Below are 15,631 nucleotides of genomic sequence, written 5' to 3'. Positions count from 1 at the left end.
GGGCTACTGTGTGCAGGCAGATAGAGCCTGTGGGGGGGGGGGGGCAGGCCTCTGAACCCCCGGGTCGGCCCTGACTCAGGGGCCAGTGGCCCCTAGATTCCACCTGCTCCAGATCCACCCAGCTTCTCCTGGTCCCCAAGGCTCTGTGCGGCCCCTGTGACCACCGTGCCCTCCTTTCCTTCCTCCTACCCTCCCCCTCCCCCAACCCCTGTCAGCCTCTGGCCCTCTTGCTGTTCCTGGAGAGACTGCTAAATATATTCTTACCTTAGGGCCTTTGCACCTGCTGTGCCCACTAACCAAACTACTCTACCCTCCGCTCCTGTGCATCTCTCAGGCCTCAGGAGAATGGCCTTGGGCGAGTCATAGGCCTCCTCCTTCTTGGCTGTTCCCTCTGCCCTTCCCTGAGTCCAGCCCCTGCTTCGATCACTTCCCTCTGCATCCTAGGATGTGTGGACTCCCTCTGTAAGTCTGTTTATTCTCCTGTAAACCAGGGCCTGTCTTGGCGGGGTGTCACTTGCCTAGAGTCGCCCAGAAAGTGGAAGAGCCTGAATTCAGGCCCGGGCTGGCCAGATCTGCCAATTCGCAGAGACGTTGTCCTTGCTCACATCAAGTGGGGGAAACACCTGAGGGTCAGCGACAGCCTCGGGTCACTCAGCTAGAAGGGCCAGAGAGGGCCAAGCTGGGGCCTCCTGGTGCCATGTTCCTGAGATGCCTTTTGCTTGCCAGCAAACTTCTACTCATCCTTCAAAACCCCATCTCACATACCCCTTTTCTCTAAGCCAGTCCTGACACCATGGGCTAAAGGCATTTGGTGACTGGCCATGTCTGTCCCCTCCAGACAGGCCAGGGCTGAAGCGCATAGAGGAGCACAGGGCCACGTTTCCCACATGCTGACTTTCTGGAGTTGGTCCAGGCGCCTTTGACATACCCGATCCCCAGGAGGGGACTCCTACTTCTTTATCACCCTCGGGACCTGCCAAACTGCGGTTTAGAAGGGCACTTGATCCAGAAGCCCATGTGTTCTGGAAACTCCCCTGCCCAGGCCTGTGGTCTTTCTGGCCTTGGCTCACAGCAGTTCCATGCCAGTCTGCTTGACCTGTAGGATGGACCAGAGATTTTCCCAGACCAAGGCAGTGTGATGGGGGTTTCTCACTTGTGTCTCAGGGCTCCAGCCCCAGGGCAGCCACGGGGGCTCTGAAACAAGGCTCAGATCCCATCCCTTACACAGCCTCCCCAAGCCCCCCAGGTCCTCTGTGTGGCCTGGCCCCATGGCCTCTATCACAACAGATTTAGGCCCACCTCAGGGCCTTTGCACTTGCTGTTCCTTCTGCTCAGATGGCTCTTCCCTCGCTCCCCACCTTCTTCTCCTTGATCTGAGTTCAAATGCTCCCTCCTCAGAGGCCCCTCGGCCTTCCTGACCCCAGCTGTCATTCTCCCTTCCACTTCTGGCAATTCGTAATTACGACATATCTGTGGCTTCCTGGGAATCCTCCACCTCCCCTCCGTAATGGGACTTCCAAAAGGAGGGGGGGTGGCATAACACCCCTCCCCCAAATGGGAGAGTTTGCCAGCATCATCTCTCGCAACCCTTTCCTTCCAGAGTAGACCTAGAAGCTTCCTTATTTTGGCTCTATCGGCCAACAGCATTGATGGGAAATCCAAGGGAAGGAGAGGCGGGGCCCCTGTGTGCAGGCAGAGTATATTCCTCTCCTCCGCCCCCGCGGCCAGAGCGCCGCCTTGCTCTCGGGAGAATGTGCTTTGGCCCGGAGTTCAAGGTCCAGCCCACGTGTGGCAAAATCCTTCCTTTATTCCTTTGCTTCATTCTCAAGTGCCGTTCGGGGCTTGTCTTGATTGCCTTTCCCAGTATTAAGTGTTGACACAGGACACATCACCTGCTGTCAGAGACTGAGTATTTGTTGCACTGAGCGTGTCAGCACATCAGGCTGAGTGTGACCCTTACGAAGGAGGGGGACCGTTTGCACTGTCTGTGAACACTGCGGCGTTGGGCTCACTGTCTGCACAGTGTGTAACCACTGTTGCATATAGAGACTAGATCAGGAGTTGACAAACTTGTTCTATAGAAAGTCACGTAATACGGGGTGTCTGGGTGGCTCAGGCGTTTGAGCATCCTACTCTTTTTTTTTTTTTTTAATTTTTTAACATTTATTTGTTTCTGAGAGACAGAGAGACAGAGCATGAGCGGGGGAGGGGCAGAGAGAGACAGAGACACAGAATCTGAAGCAGCTCCAGGCTCTGAGCTGTCAGCACAGAGCCCAACGCGGCGCTCGAACCAGCGAACCGAGAGATCACGACCTGAGCAGAAGTCGGCCGTTTAACCGACTGAGCCATCCAGGCACCCCTGAGCATCCGACTCTTGATCTCAGCTCAGGTCTTGATCTCAAGGTCGGAAGTTTTGTTTTGTTTTGTTTTTAGAGTGTATTTATTTATTTAGAGAGACCGCATGAGCATTAGCGGAGAAGAGGCAGAGAGAGGGGGAGAGATTGGGAATTCCCAGGAGGCTCCCCGTTCCACGCTGAGCCCGACGCAGGGCTAGATCCCACGAATCCAGAGAGAACGTGACCTGAGCCAAAATCAAGAGTCTGAAGCTTAACCCACTGAGCCCCCCAGGCACCCCTCAGAGCCACGAGTTCAAGCCCCACGTTGGGCTCCATGCTGGGCCTGAAACCTACATAAAAAAAATACAATGAAATTAATCAATAGTCAGATCATAAAGAGTTGAGGCTTTCTGGGCCATGCGGTCTCTCTCGCAGCTACTACCCAACTGGTCCCTTGAAAGCAGCCAGAAGCAATACACAAATGAATGGGCCGTGGGCAGTGTCCCAATAAAACTTTATTTATACAGTTTTGAATTTCATGTCCATGGGTCATGAAATGTTCTTTTGGTACGTTTTTAATCCTTTGAAAAGTGTAAAAGCCACGTCTAGGTTGTGGCCAGAGCTACAGTTGCCCAGCCTCTGCAGGAGGCCTTCGATGGTCAACAAAGTATCAGGAGAGGTTGTTTACAAATAGAGGAGCTCCGCTTAAAGGCTTCCGGACCTGCCAGCTAAGACATATCATGCAGGGTAGGCACTCCGGTGTCTGACCACTGACAAGTGACAGGTATTCCACTTGATGTTGACGAAGCCTTAGAGCAGAGCAAGTGAGGACAGCTCGCCGGGTTCAGGACCCGGTTTAAGTTGGACCCAGCCCCTGGCTCCAGCGTCGCACCGACCAGACGGGGCGCTGCTGGCCATTTTCAGAACACTGTTTACCAAGTATCAAGTGACAGGGGCCGGTGGCAGGGTATCGAGTCACAGGGCAGTCACACTGAGACTTGGGCACTGTGACAACTCTAGGCACCAGCTGTTTACAGTGACATGAGGCTGGCTGTTTACAGGGGACCAGCTGACCTGCTTCCGGATGCCAGGGTCCAGATGGCCGGTGGCATGGGCTCACCAGCAGGTGTTTGCAGAGGGCCCGGGTCCTGGGGACCCCCCCTCCCGCGGCTGCCCCCAGCACCAGGAGCGGGAATGAGGAAAGAGCTCTCGGCTGAGGCAAGGCGAGGCTTTTATTCACTGAGGACCCCACCTTGCTCCTACCTGCTCTTTGGAACCCGGGGGCGTCAGGTTCCATGGTCTCGCTTGCATTCTCTCTCTGCTCATTCCTGGCTGTGCTGCCTTGTGCGCATCACATAACTCAGCTGAGCCTTCACTTCCCTACCTGTGAAATGGGCACGACGATGGATCAAGGTTGCCAGATAAAATACAGTGAATGAATTTCAGACAATCAGCCAATACATTTTAGTGTAAGTATACCCCAAATGCTGCATGGGATATACTCGTGTTAAACACACACAGACACACAGACACAGACACACACACACACACCAAACAGAAAAACAAGGTGCTTATCAAACATGCCTCTCCTATGATGACATCTCCCTGGTAGGAGGTTGTGAAGGTCTTGAGGGGATCACAGGCCAGGCACAGAGAAAGGGCCTGATGCATCACAGACTGACATTCACTGTCCCGGGAGCTCACGGGGATGAGCCCAAGCAAGGTCTGCTGATTAGCTCATAAATGCATCATATGTCTCTGGGGAACAGGGCCCGGGTGGCAAGAATGGCAGCATTATTCAAGAGTTTCGCTAGGAGGTCAGCAAGAGGCTCTGGGCCACAGGAAGGAGGGGGCTTCTTCATTCATAGCGTGTCCCCAGCACCTCAATGCTCTGAAGGGCTCAGCAGAGTTGTTGAGTGAAAATAAGACATTCAATAAATAGTTGTTGAATTCAATGTTTGATTGCATCACTCTTTATTGAATACTTACTGTATGCCAGACACTCCAACCCATGCTTGCCCAGGGCTCCCCATCAGCAAGGGAGACGGATAGTAATAGTCATCAGCACAAATGCAAAATATAACTAGGATGAGACCTGCCAAAGGGAGATATGCAGTACCAGGACCCCCCGAGTCGGGTCCAGAGGGTCCTGAGTAGGGCCCAGAGGGGCTTTCTGAGAGAGTGACACTTGACTGGGGACCTGGAGGAAGAGATTCTAAGGTATAAACATGGCACAGAGAATCCTAGGTCATGGGCACAGCATGTGCAAAGGTCCTGGGGTGAAAGTGAACATAATTTCAGGGGCTGCCTTCGGGCCACCCCCAGCTCCCTTTGACAATCTGCAGGCTCCAGCAGAGAGTCAAGGCCAAGTTTAGGATGGCCAGGGTCACCTGGCAAGTCGAGCAGGATGTGATGCCTTCAACCACCCACAGGGGGAAGGACAAAAGTCTGGGCACATCTTCAGCCAGGGGGGTGGGAAGGAACAGGTGAGATGAGTGGCTCCCAGCAGGGCCTCTGCCCTGGAATTTCCTGAGCCACTTGCCTGCCCAACGCACCCTCCTCTCCCACATTGCCATAGCCACCCCCCCACCCCCCTCCCCACAGGAGCAGGAGGAGCAAGACAAGCCCGACAGCCGCTGGGTGGAGTCAGGAAGCAGAGGGAAGAGACCTGGGATCCCCTGCTGGGGACTCTCAGGACAGAGACCCAGAGCTGGGATGGCAACAATAGCAATCGCAGTAACAATAGCTGCTAAGGCCTAAACGTGCCAGCTGAGTCCTGCTGGGAGAGACCTCATTTCATAGCCACAAAAGCCCCAGCAGGCTGGTCCCGGAAGTATCCCCAGTCTACAGACAGGAAGACTGAGACTCAGAAGGATGAAGCTACTGGCTAAGGGCTCATGGTTGAGCCCAGGATGTGGCAAATCTTAATTCGGGCCCCTCTGACAATAACGACCACGGAATGGGGGGCTTAAATAGTAAACATGTTCCTCTTGCAGTGCTGGAGGCTGGGAAGTCCGAGATCAAGATGCCGGCAGATCCGGTGTTCGGTGAGGGCTGATTCTTGGTTTGTGGACACCTGCCTTCTCTGTGTCCTCACACAGCAGAGAGGAAGCAAGCTGTCTTGGGTCTCTTCTTATAAGTGCGCTAACCCCATCGTGGGGGCTCCACGCTCATGACCTAATCACCTCCCAAAGCCCCCCTCCCCCAGCACCATCGCATTGGAGATCAGGGTTCCAATTTATGAATTTTGGAAGGGACACATGCATTCAGCAACACCCATGTTTCCTTTTTAGCCTCACTTTTGAGGGGCTGGAATTAGGGCCCCTGGACCCTCTGGGCCTTTTGTCTCTAGCCTCATTAATACTGGCTATAAAATGGGACCAATTACCAATATCTGTAGGAAGACCTTGGCCCCAGGCTTCTGAGCCCACTCTGGGCTCAGCCCAGGGGCGCTATGGCAGGAGGTGTCTCCATCTCTCGGCTGAATCTGTTTCTCACTGTATCCAGCTGGCAAAGGCAAATGTGTACATACAGTATTTGTTACCTATTGTATACCTGGGGGAATGGATTGGCTGGAAAGGGGGCCCGAGGGAGCTTTCTGGGTGATGGAAGATTGATAGTTTCAGGATGTATGCATTGGCCAAAACTCATCCACTGGATTTTATTTTTTATTTATTTTATTTTATTTTTTTAAATTTTTATTTAAAAAAATTTTAACACTTGTTTATTTTTGAGAGACAGAGAAAGATAGAGCATGAGTGGGGGAGGAAGAGAGAGAGGGAGATACAGAACCTGAAACAGGCTCCAGGCTCTGAGCTGGCTGTCAGCTCAAACCCACGAACCGTGAGATCATGACCTGAGCCAAAGTCGGACGCTTAGCCCACTGAGCCACCCAGGAGCCCCTTAAAAATTTTTTTTAAAGTATTTTATTTATTTCTGAGAGAGAGAGAGACAGACTGACAGCGTGACCAGGGGAGGGTCAGAGAGAGAGGGAGATACAGAATCCGAAGCAGGCTCCAGGCTCTGAGCTAGCTGTCCAAAGCTGACCTTTAAAACAGTTATATGATATTTTATTTTAAGGCTGTGGGGGAAAGGCAACATCATAACAAACTTCACATGCTTTTATACAAAGTCTTCTGTTGGGGGAACTCGGGTTATTACTCGGGTTATTTGCTGTACCTACGGAAGGAAGGACATAAAGTGCTATCTTACCATAGACTCTAGCTGTCCAGACGTGCCCGTTAATGTTCTGTTCCTCACTTCAAAATAAAACACAGCCTGTATTTTAAATCATGTCAATACCACGTGCTAGGTACAAAGCCTTGGTGAAATACACACGAACATACCGTTACATAAACACGGAAAAGAAGATAAGAGCAGTCAGTCTAAGAATGGAGATACTACGGCGGTCAAAGCCACACACACAGGCAGTCAAAGCCACACACACAGACGCTCCATTTCCCCATCTGTACAACGCGGTAACGGCCTCCTTGCTACGTGGGGACCAGGGGGAGGGGGTGTGTGTGGTAAGTAGATACGATCAAGGAGGGATAAATAAATCCTGGAAAAGGGGCGCCTCAGTGGCTCGGTCAGTTAGGTGTCCAACTCGATCTCAGCTCAGGTCATGATCTCACGTTTTGTGAGATCGAGCCCCCAACCGAGCTCTGTGCTGACAACAGGGAGCCTGCCTGGGATTCCCTCTCTCTCCCTCTCTCTCTGCCCCTCCTCTGCTCACGTGCTCTCTATCTCTCTCTCAAAATAAATAAAAATAAAATAAAATAAAAGTAAATCGGATTTGGTATCACTTGTCCTGTCTGCTGTATGTGTTCACTTTATGCTGATGTGACTCAACATAACAGGTAGACTGCACAACCCACCCCTGTCTGGAGGCCTGAGTTGTTTATCTATGGGGCAGCCTTCCTTGCTCGGTCCAGGCCAACCCAGTGAGGCAGCGTCAGCAGCACCATCTCAGCCATGCCCAGTGCACACCTGCTGCCCTTGACAAGGTCCACTCGTGGTGCCGCTTCTGTTCTAGAACAATCTCAGGGGTGTTGAGGAGCCCAGACCAGTGTCCCCAGGGTCCCCCGGGGCATCAGAAGTTTGATTCAGGGTGACCAGTGGGGAGCTCACAGCCCTGCAAAGGAGTCTCGGGGGGTGGGTAGCTTTGGGGACCCAGCAATGGTGGCTTCCAGGATGGGGGGCTAACAGGTGGGGCAAGGCAGCCAGGCCCGGGTTGGGCTCAGCGTGTACAACTTTGGCCTCGTTCAAAGTCCAGACCATCAACCATTCACTGGAGGTTCAGCAGCGTGGTTCATCCCACTCAGCTAGGAGGCCCAGGGGTAGATGCAGGAGTTGGGGGAGGGGGGTCAGGGGGACCCAATCCACCTGTGAGAGAGACAGACAGACAGGGGGAGTGGGGAGAGAGACCAAGACAGGGCGAGAGGACAGACAGGTGGGGGAGGGGCTGGGAGAGAGGGAGAGAAGGCTTCAAGGGTGATTGTGACTTTGGGGCTGGGCTTGTCTCAAAAAACTATCTCAAGTCTCAGATGAGAAGCGTGACCCTGGGATTAGCAGGAACCTAATAAGGTCTGGAGGGGAAGGAGTGTCATGGAAATGAGGTCAGTGCCTCCTGGGTCACTGGTGAGTCCGGGGACAGCCCATGGGCATGTTTGAAATTTTCCATAACACAGAGCAGTTTGAAATGACCTCTGGAAAAAATAAATAAATACATAAAATGAGCTCTGGGCTCCTGGGTCCAATCCCAGGCCTGATATCCAGGACGGAGGGAAATCTCAGCTCTTCCTGGAGAGCAGCCCAGTGGCGCCAGAGTGGAGGATGCCGAGAAAACTTCGAGATACAGGCGCCAGGCAGCCTCAGGACTGCGGCTGGGAATCCTGGTGCCGGCATCTCCCAGCCATTGTGGAAATATGCAGTGTGCACCCCCACACCCGCCAGCTCCCGGGCTGGAGTGACAGAAGCAGCACCTGCAATATAGGGAGTGACTGCCATTCCACGGGCTGCCTTCCTGGGAGACGCTGGGGGGGAAGGCGGGACCGGGGAGAGGCGGGGAGTGGCGGGGAGTGGGAAGTGATAGCCTAAGGTTTAGGGGACCTGGGGGTTTCATCTCATTCCCTGAGCCAGGGGGAGTAGGGCTGGCCTTATCACGGATGTTGCTGAAGAAGTGGGCTGGCATCCAAACGACCGGATCTGGAGACACCCATCATTTCACCAGGAAAAATCTCTAAACCATGACCTCCACCAAGAGTGGGAACAGAGGACAGAAATGAACTTGTCATGCACCCCAAAACCCACGAGGGAGAAGCCAGCCATGTGAAAATCTGTCTACTGAAAAACAAACAAAGAAATAAAACACCTCGGTAGTATCAGGAATATAATGGGGGAAGGAATGATCTGGTGAAACATCAGATGGAGTCCTCCCTACATCGGAAAGAGAAACAAATGAAATAAATGGTTACAGAAATGGCTCTCTTAAGAGATCCTAAAGAAGCAACAGGGATGGTGGATGTACCATATTCATGGACAGGGAGGCTGAGGGTCAAAAGATGCCGATTCTCTCCATCTGAAGGTCTGTTTTGTCTCCCCCCCCCCCCCATCTGAGGTTTTTTTTTTTTTTAAGTTCATTTATTTTGAGAGAGAGAGTGAGAGAGAGAGAATCCCAAGTAGGCTCAGCACCACCGGCCCAGAGCCTGACATGGGGCTCGAACACATGAGCCATGAGATTGTGACCTGAGCAGAAACCAAGAGTCAGAAACCCAACTGACTGAGCCACCCAAGCACCTCACCTCCATCTGAAGTTTTAACACAATCCCATTCAAAGTCACAACACGGTTTTCCCTCGGGAACTTGATAAGACGATACAAAATTTTACCTGGAAGAGCAGAGGGTTGCAAATAGAACACTTATACAGAAGGACAGGGTGGTGTTACCTGTCTTACCAGCTATGGGGCCCCATGACACAGCCTGTGATTAAGTCAGAGGGATATTGGCACAGGCAGGGACACATTGGCCAATGGATTGGAATTAAATGCCCACAGACACGCTATGGAGGTCAGGAGTTGGCTGCAAGATAGAGAGGGTCTGTCTCAGCACAGGGAGGGGAGATTATTCTATAAAAGAATTTGTCAAGTGAGGGTCTATGTTGAAAACAATTCAGTTGGGTCCTTATGTCACATCACACACAAAATTCAGTCTCCGGCTCCAGTCTCTGCTTCCATCTCACACAGCCTTCTCCTCTGTCTCAGATCTTCCCCTCCTCTCTCTTATCTTATAAGGACACTTAGCATTGGATTTAGGGCCCACCCTAATCTGAGATGATCATATCTCAAGATCTTTACCTTAACGACATCTTCCAGGTGGACCTGTCTTTTGGAGGACACCAGGCAGATCGCTTTGGGGGTAACCTTGATCTTGAGATCATACCAGAACACAGGGAACATCCATTAGCCTAAGGTTCACAGGTTACGTACCTGCCAATTCCTGCTCACCTTTGTGTCCCCAGCTTCTGGGAAGGGCTTGGCACACAGCAGATCGGAGGTGATTCCAGAGCAGTGAAGCGAAGAGACTCCAGACAGCCGGGGTTTAAGTCCTAGCTCCTCAGACCAGCAACTTGATCTCTCTGTGCCTCGGTTTCCCATAAAGTAGAGCTGAAAATTACCTTCCTGGAGAATGTTGCCCCCCCCCCCCCCGCCAAAAGGTATGTCTACCCACAACCTGAGAATGTGACCTTAAACGGCATTAAAAAGAAAACCACGGGGCACCTGGGTGGCTCAGTCCGTTGAGCGTCAAACTTCTGGTCAGGTTGTGATCTTGTGGTTCATGAGTTCAAGCCCTGCATCCAGCTCTGTGCTGACAGCTCAGAGCCTGGAGCCTGCTTCATATCTGTGTCTCTCTCTCTTTCTGCACCGCCCCCCCCCCCCCGTCAAAACTAAACATTAGAAAAGAAAAAAGGAAAAAAAAAAGAAAGAAAACCAAAATGGTGTCACCTAGGCAAAGTCACCAAAAAGGGGCTTAATACCTAACTGCAGATTCAGTCTCCCCCAGAAGGTAAGTCTGAATCAGTCTGCCAGGAATTTTCAATCCACACCAAAGAGGGGTCTGTCGTGGGCTCTCTCCATGCCCCCAAAGGAATATGAGGGACTCCACCTCATAAGTCCCCTTGGCCCTTCTCACTCAGGGAAGGTGGCTTTGCCTGGAATAACCCGTTCTTATCTTTTGCTAATAAGTTTCTAGCCCCACCCTCCTTCTGGTAAACACCTCCCATTTTTTACAAGCCCTCTGAGTTCCCCCCCATCTGTAGGGGCAATGCTGTCCTACTCGTACCTGGCTTGATAAAGCCAATTAGATCTTCGAATGTACTCGGTCCACGTTTTGCTCCTTAACAAGGGTCAGTGCAGACATGATGAGCTATGGATCTGGAGGCAAGATCATCCTGGACCGGGGTTAATCCTAAAGCCAGTGACAGGAATCCTTCTGAGAGTCAGAGAAGAAGACAAAGGGAGAGACGGAGGCAGACATCTGGGTGATGCAGCCACAAGCCACAGAACCCCACGGGCAGGCCAGGGATGAGCCTTCCCGGAGGAACTCACCTCCCCACCTCCCCACCACTTTGATTCCAGACCTCCGGCCCCCAGGACTGTGTGAGAACAAGTTATTTGAAACCTGGCAGGTTCACGGTCATTTGTTCCGGCCCCAGGAAGATCACACATTGCCTTTCAGCGCTGTTGGGGGTGATTAGATGAATTCATACCCGGTACACAGCCTGTTACACAGTAAGCACTTAATATATGCTCACCAGGAGAACAGAATGTGCTCAGTCAGCAAAGCATGAAGTCACTGTTGGCTGTTGAGTGAATGAGTGATCAAAGCTCAGTGGGGACGAGGGCTCAGTGCGCTCCCAGGCCCCTGGCTCCACTGCACACACGGGCCCCGGACCCCTGACCTCCCCTCTGCCCAAGGTTGCCCTGAGCAGACAGGCCCTTCAGCCCTGTGCGGACAGTGGCTCAGCAAACCTCCCCCAGGCTGCAGGCGGCTGGAGCCAGACGCTATTTGCAAATGGAGCAAATCGAAACTGGGACGGAGGCTTTGGCCACCCGCTTGTGAAACCAGCCGCTGCTATTTCCTCCCCGTGAGAAAGTCCCCTGGTGAGGTGACATCTGGGAGGGGCCGGGGGGTGGGGGAGGGATGACTGTGTTCCTAGGGGACCTCGGGAAGTAACAGCACCTTTTTGCTTCAGTTTCCCCATCTGCAACTTGGCTGCCCTGGGCGGGGGCCACGGAGGGATTTACAGGCTCCTGGTTGGAGATATCAGGAGTCGGGGGTGCTGGGTAAGTGCCTTCACCCCTCTGAGCCTCAGTTTCCCCATGTGTGAACTAGTGAGGCGCACACAGCTGCTCTTGCCTTGGGAGACATGACTCAAATCCTGTCACCTGCCTCGAGACCTCCCAGAGTGCCCCACTGCTCTGAAGGTGAAGACCAGTGCCCGCCCCGTGGCCCCAAAGGCCCCCTGAGACCAGCCTTGTGCCCCACCCCCACATGACCTCCCTTCGCCGCCTCCTCACATAGAAACTAGCACATTCTTCTCTCAGGGCTTCTGTCTCAAGGCCACCTCTTCCAGAAGGCGCTGATCTGAGAGACCCTCTCTCTCTGCCACATCTGGCCAAGTGTCCTACTTTATTCCTTCTGTCCATCGCCCTCCCTGCCCCCAGGCCATAAACTCCACAAAAGGAGATGTCCCAGGTGTCCCCAGCAGTGTCCCCAGCCCACCAGGCACATAGTAAGCACCTGCTGAATGGCTCTTATTAGGAACATGATTGCTTGTGAGCGCACTGAGTAAGCACGTTGGTCTGACACTGCTGTGAACAAAACACAGACTCCTGAAGGCAAGAGAAAAAGAAGAGCATGTGGGCAGACATCTGAGCTGAGACCTGAAGGAGGTGGTGGAGATACAGGGGTGTCTTGGGGGAGACGGTCGCAGGCAGAGGCATAGCCTGTGCAAAGGACCTGGGGCAGGAGAGGGGCTACTGTGGGGGAGTTTCCAGGAGGCCCATGTGGCCTGAGTGGAGTATGTTTTGTGTGCGAGTAAGCAGCTAGTCAGGCTTTAACAGAATGCCTGGAGGCCAGCAGAGTGTGAGTCACGGTCAGCTATGGGGAAAGGCAGAGGTCTGTCCTGGCCGGACTCCAAAATAAAGCCACAAAAAGCCGGATGAAACCAGACAGGCCCAAGACAAAAAAAAAAAAAAAAAAAAAGTGCAAAACCCTGCCCCCCCCAAAAATCCCCTCCCTGAGAAATAAATATCCCACTCCTTAGTGAACAACTGACAATAAAAAATAGAGACCCAAACCCCAGCCCTATTCGCATCTCAAGGGTGTCCTTTCGCTTGAATTACATGTGCCTTTTTGCACCACTCAACCATTATGTCTGGTCTGTCCTCGAATTCTTTCTTGCAAACGAGACTAAGAGCCTCGGGCAGCATCCTGGGGGCGGCTGGATGGAGGCCTCAGGACCCGGGGTTCCCCCAGGCCACCTGCCAACAGTTGGAAAGAAGTGAGACTAGCAGGACAGGCTATGAGACGGATCTTGGCTTTTATCCTCAGGAAGGTGGGAGCCATAGAGGGTTCTGGAGAAAGGCAGGACAAGCCTGACTCTGGCCACATGGAGGGAAGCTTCTCTGGAGGCTGATAGGGGCAAGGAGACCAGGGAGGCGGTGCCTCTGCCGGTTCTAGGGATAGATTCCGGGGTTGGACCAGACAGGGGAGAAAGGGTCAGGTTTAGGAGCAGTTTTGCTGGAGAATGGAGAAGAGAGTCAAGCATGCCTGTTTGATCCCATATCACAGGGAGGTAAACTGAGGATCTGGGAGCAGAGGGATCTAGGTAAAGGAGAGGCTGAAAGGGAAAGAGGGAATTTAAGAGGGGCCCCGGGTCTGGGAGGGAGATTCGGGGCCTCCCCGGGACTCACCAGGGCTGATACGGACACCATCCTTCCATCCCTGATTTTCTCTAGAATTTCAGTCTTGTCAGAGGGCAGAGGCTCACCACTTACAGTTGACAACAGGCCTGACCCAGCTTCATGCGGGCTGTTTACTCCGCAGCCCGGAGAGCAGGGCACCAGCTCTCTTTTACAGAAGGGAAAACAGAGGCGCAGAGAGATATGCAGGCTGATGCGCAGCAGAGGAGGGGTTTCGAACCCAGAATGTCTGAGGCTCCAGACCCTGTTGCTGGGATGGCGCTCTGCCTGGGGAGGGGGCGGCATCATCAAATGCCCCCGCCAGAATGTGTTATTTAGTACCCCGCGTCAGATGGGGGCTGGGCGGAAGCCCCGGGTGTGCTTAGAATTCAGATTTTGATTTTTGTGTCCTTCTGTTTGTGTGGTTGTGAGATTTTTCATGCACTTCTAGCCGCCTTCAGGCTCCTGCCTTGTACAGGTGAAGTCTGACGCCCCAGCTTGGGAGGGTCCAGGCCTGACATAGATACTCTCAGTTCCAGAGGGAGTTACCCCAAGCTGGAGGTCCCCAGGGGCCTGGGGGCTTCCTGACAAAGGACCCTCAGCCTGGGACTCCCTTCCTGCTCCCTGCACAGCTCTGATGAAAGGCAGGGAGCACGGGGCCACTGAGGGGTCTTCCTGGGCTTCTGGCCCCCACCCCTGGCTGCCACCAGGCAGCTCCCAGTGCCACTGCAATGTGACTTGGGCCACCCAACAGACCACAGCCACTGGGAAACCAGCTCTGGGAGGTGAAGGTGCACTGTCCAGCCTTCCCTGGGGGGAACCATCGGCAGTGACTATTTACGGGCAGGCCCAGGGGACAGCAGGGTGGAGGGCAGCCCGAGAGCCACAGAGCCTGGTGGCTGGAGGCTCTGACGGAGACTCCTCATGATACTGGCTTCAGTCTCCGGGTCTAAAAGAGTCAGGGGAGGGGCGCCTGGGTGGCTCAGTTGGTTAAGCATCTGACTTCAGCTCAGGTCATGATCTCACGGTTCATGAGTTCGAGCCCCGCGTCAGGCTCTGTGCTGACAGCTCAGAGCCTGGAGCCTGCTTCAGATTCTGTGTCTCCCTCTCTCTCTGACCCTCCCCTGCTCATGCTGTCTCTCTCTCTCTCTCTCTCTCAGAAATAAATAACACATTAAAAAGATAAATAAATAAAATAAGAGAGTCAGGGGAGGGGAGCGGTGGCTTTGTGCCAAGGCTGTGGATGCTGGGCCATTGGGTTTCCCAGGTTTGAGCAGGATTCTGACTCAGTTTGGGTCTCCTGGGCAGCAAGTGAGGGCTCCGGGCTCCCCCTGAGGCCACAGTGGGAACAAATGAGGGGCAGATTAGGATCTGGGCTTGGGGGAGGTGCTTGGCCTGAAGGGGCTGGCCCTGAGTTAGTGTGGGAGATGCCAGGCAGGCTTGAGGGAGAGATAGAAGCAGGGAGAGACAGGGAGAATGAGAGACAGGGAGATGAAACAGGAGAGGAAGGGAGAGAAATGGGAAAGACTGAGGCGGGGTACACTCAGGGAGAGGCACGGCCCCCCACCCTGCAAAACCATGGGAAGCTGGGGGCTCAGGACCAGCCCCCTTGTCCACTGGGCCAGAGGAGCCCCTGCGTGGGGGACTAATCTTTGTGTGCTCTTAAGCAAACCATGACTTTATTTTATTTTAATGTTTATTATTGAGACAGAGAAACAGAGCATGAGCGGGGGAGAGGCAGAGAGAGAGGGACACACAGAATCTGAACAGGCTCCAGGCTCTGAGCTGTCAGCAAGGAGCCTGAGGCGGGGCTCGAACCCACCAACCGTGAGATCATGACCTGAGAGGAAGTCGGATGCTTAACCGACTGAGCCACCCAGCCGCCCCAAACCATGACTTTCATATTAGTGTGGACCACGGGGCCCGGGGTGGCTCAGTTGGTTAAGCATCCAGCTCTTGATTTTGGCTCAGGTCACGCTCTCACGGTTTGGGAGCCCCGGGAGTCAGGCTGCAGGCTGATAGAGGAGAGTCTGCTTAATATCTTCTCTCTTTCCGCAACCCCCCCCACGCCCCATAAATAAGTAAACTTAAAAAAATAAATACACTTAACAAAAACATATCACTGTGGATGATGTTGGCGACAGGTTCACCCTGCTCTCTCTCCACTCTCACAACCCGGAAGGAGAACTACCTACCCCCATTTCACCGGTGGAGAAACTGAGGCTCAGAGAGCCCCCAGGCAGCATGGCAAGGCTGTAGGCAGACCATAGACTGTGTGACAATGTGACAACCCCCTCCCCCAGCCCCCAGCCCGAAGGCACATCCGCGCAA

Source organism: Hyaena hyaena, unplaced genomic scaffold (genome assembly GCF_003009895.1).
Source record: "Hyaena hyaena isolate Hyena2069 unplaced genomic scaffold, ASM300989v1 scaffold_227, whole genome shotgun sequence".
In the NCBI taxonomy this organism is placed as follows: domain Eukaryota; kingdom Metazoa; phylum Chordata; class Mammalia; order Carnivora; family Hyaenidae; genus Hyaena; species Hyaena hyaena.
The sequence above is the reverse complement of the archived record's forward strand: the minus strand, read 5'-3'. Positions refer to the sequence as shown.